The sequence below is a fragment of the Balaenoptera ricei genome, chromosome 3, assembly GCF_028023285.1.
Source record: "Balaenoptera ricei isolate mBalRic1 chromosome 3, mBalRic1.hap2, whole genome shotgun sequence".
NCBI classification, from domain to species: Eukaryota; Metazoa; Chordata; class Mammalia; order Artiodactyla; family Balaenopteridae; genus Balaenoptera; species Balaenoptera ricei.
Window position 1 is genome coordinate 73,612,454 of NC_082641.1, and position 3,430 is coordinate 73,615,883.

Here is a 3,430-nt window from a genome sequence, read left to right on the forward strand (position 1 = left end):
GGTGGGGTGGGCGTCACAGGGACAGGGCCTGGTAGGTCTTCACCGTCACTGGGAAGGTGGAGGTGCCGGTGTGAGGGTGATCACTAGGGGGCCTCTTCGGACCCCCTGCCCACCCTTTCTTGGCCTCACTCCTGTCCCCCTCTCCCTGACTTGGTGCTCACATGCACCTCACGAGGGCTTGTGACCAGGGTCTGGATGAGCTTGAATTTGAATGAACTGAGTTTGTATTTCTAGCACCCTGGGTTTTTACATGTTTGGGGTTTTTCTGTTTTGGTTTGGTTTGGTTTGCCACCCTCAATAAAGGAAGTGTATCTGTCTGAAAAAAAAAAAAAGATATTTCTGCTTAGAGCCTATATCCATGTTGGGCTTGGTCTCCTTTAGGAAATACTGCTGTCCCAAAGGATTGGGCAGCAACTTTCTGTCTTCACTTTGTTCAGAAATTCATGCTAGGCCATATTTTATGGTTCACTGGACGAACATATCTAGGACACTGCCTGTGTCTTTGTATTTGTATGCAGGTTCGCTTATCTTTTGGCTTCTAAAGCACTAGTTGTGGGAACAGGTTTCTTTCTGCTAACTAAATCTTGACTGGTGAACTCCTCTTTGTTTGGAGGTATTTTAATCCTTTCCAAATAGATATTAATTTACCTAGTTGATTGACTGGAGTTAAAATTCAACTGCAAAGTGAGAGCAGCTTGTTCTCTTCCTTCTGACAGATTCATGTCCATCGGAGTACATAATCTTCAACAAAAGATGACCAACCCATGAGGTGACTCTGAGGATTAACAAGGTTTGGCAATGTTTATACAACTTTTTAAGCTCTGATTGGAAAAGTGCTTTGGTGACCATAAAAAGTTGATCTTAATCTGTCTATGCTTAGAATAAGAATCGTCTTTCACAAATTCAACTTTTTTCCAAAGGTAGTTTGCGTTAGCAAGTTGCTGTTTTCCAAAAAGGTCAACCTGTGTTTGAGACCAGTTTAAATTATAGTTGGTGTGAATTCAGTTGTTCCCTGGAACAGGGGTCCTCAAATTTTAGCATGCCTGCAATCACCTGGAAGGCTGGACCTGGGCCCCAGAGCTTCAGATTCAGCAGGTCTAGGAAGACGCCCAAAATGGTGCATTTCTATCAAGTTCCCAGGTGAAGTGGATTCTCCTGGCACCAATACTTTGAGAACCACTGCCCTGGGAATTGCACACTCCCACCAGTGGGACTGAGAGCAAAAACACCCAAGGGAAGTTGTGTAAACTTCTCCAGAGAGGTTCATATGTGGTCATTTTAAATTAGATCTGGTTTTTGTTTGTTTTCTTATCGTTTGTATATTATTTGTCTTGGAAGGGAGCTATGAAGGAAAAAAAGATGGCTTCTAATACTCGTATCTAGTTCTTTTGTTACTTGATCGAATTTCTATCAATGCGTGCTTCTAAATCCAGTATCTCCACTCACGTCTTCTCCCTCCACCCAAAACAGAACAAAACAAAGCAAAAATCTAAAGTGAATGTTGTCTCTTGCCAGCACTTAAAAAGTTAACAACAGCGCCAAACAGAATCGCTCAGGTCAGTGGAGGGTAAAACCAGCATTTGGAAATTCTGTGAGAACACAAATAGTTTAAACTGTAGAAGAGGCCTGAGGAAATTACAGAGGGAAAACTTGCCGTCCAAGGTTCCAGTTGCCAAGGAGTTTGTGTAGGTTGCTGGAGACCTCACCCCTCCATGGCTCCTCTGTGACTCACTGTGTCCCTGGGAAGCCTCAGATTCAGCAACCAGAGAGAACTCAGAAACTCTGCCTTTGATCTCACTGGGATGCACCAGAGAGCTTGGTTTCTAAAACATGGATGTTTCTGATCAAATAGATGGTAGCAGAGCCAGTACTCTGATTCCTAGAAATCAGTTTGGTTCTGGCCCAGGTGCAGAGATTAGAGAAAGCTGTGTCATGTGTCCCACTGCAGTAGCAGGAGAGAGGCAGGCAGGGTTAGAACACACTTGGATCCAGTTTAGATGTCTGGTTCGGTTTGGTACATCAAAGTCACTCTTGTTATGTTCTTGGAATCCAGCTCCCAGACTCCCCTGTTTTGGACTTGGATGGCCTCCTGCAGGTAGAAACTCCCACCCGTGAAACAGTTTTTCTTTCTGGATACATCTTATTCTTTGCCATTTCACATTTGCCCTTGCTGGTCCAAATCCAATACTAACCAGAGGCAAATATGTCAGTTGTCTTTTCCACAGCAACAAGGAGAGTATAACCTAATGCTGCAGTGCTTAATCAAACTTTTTCTGGGTTTGCATGAGTGCTTCTGACACTTTAGTGTGCGTGTAAATTATCTGAGGATCTTGTAACGTAGATTCAGTAGGTCTGGGTTGGGGTCTGAGATTCTGCATTTCTAACAAACTCCCAGGTGCTGATGCTGCTGTTCTGAAGACCAGGCTTTGAGCAGCAAAGGGATTAGTTCTCAACTTGGGCTCCTCAATAAGATCACCCTGAGAGGGCTGTTTGTTTGCTCTTTCTTGAGACCAATACCCAGGTACCCAGAGATTTTGATTTGACTGCTCTGGAGTAGGGCCTAGTAGCTTTTAAAGAACTTCCTAAGTGATTTATTATGCAACCAGGATTGATAAAACAAATAAATTAATGTTTCTCAAACTATGAGTAGCAATCATTAGTGGGTCAGAATCAGAAATAACATTAGAAATATTGTTTAAGTGAAACGTAATGTGTTCTACTGTGTTCTGCTCAATTCTTAGTGTAAAGATTGTTTTGTGAAACTTTTCAGCTGTGTGTCTGTGTGAATATATAGCTCTCAGTGTAAAATATATTACTGAGGGGGCTCCCCTGGTGGCGCCGTGGTTAAGAATCCACTGACAATGCAGGGGACATGGGTTTGAGCCCTGGTCTGGGAAGATCCCACATGCCACGGAGCAACTAAGCCCGTGCACCACAACTACTGAGCCTGCGCTCTAGAGCCCACGAGCCACAACTACTGAAGCCCGCACACCTAGAGCCTGTGCTCCACAGCAAGAGAAGCCACCACAATGAGAAACCCATGCACCGCAACGAAGAGTAGCCCCTGCTTGCCGCAACTAGAGAAAGCCCGCGCACAGCAACGAAGACCCAACACAGCCATAAATAAATCAATTAAATAATTACTGAGGATTACAGTCCTCAAATTTCAAAAATTTGAAAGTTTCTATTGCAACTACTTAACCCTGCCATTATATATAGTGTGAAAGAAGACATTGGTAACAAGTAAATGAATGGGCATCGTTGTGTGAAATTTGTATTTCATACTAATTTTTACATATCACAAAATATTTTCTATTGTGCTTTTCAGCCATTTAAGTATATAAAATCATTATTAGCCCATGAGCCCTGTGTAGATTGCCTACCCTGATTGAGATATCTTCTTGGTTTTGACTTTCAACTTGATGCAATC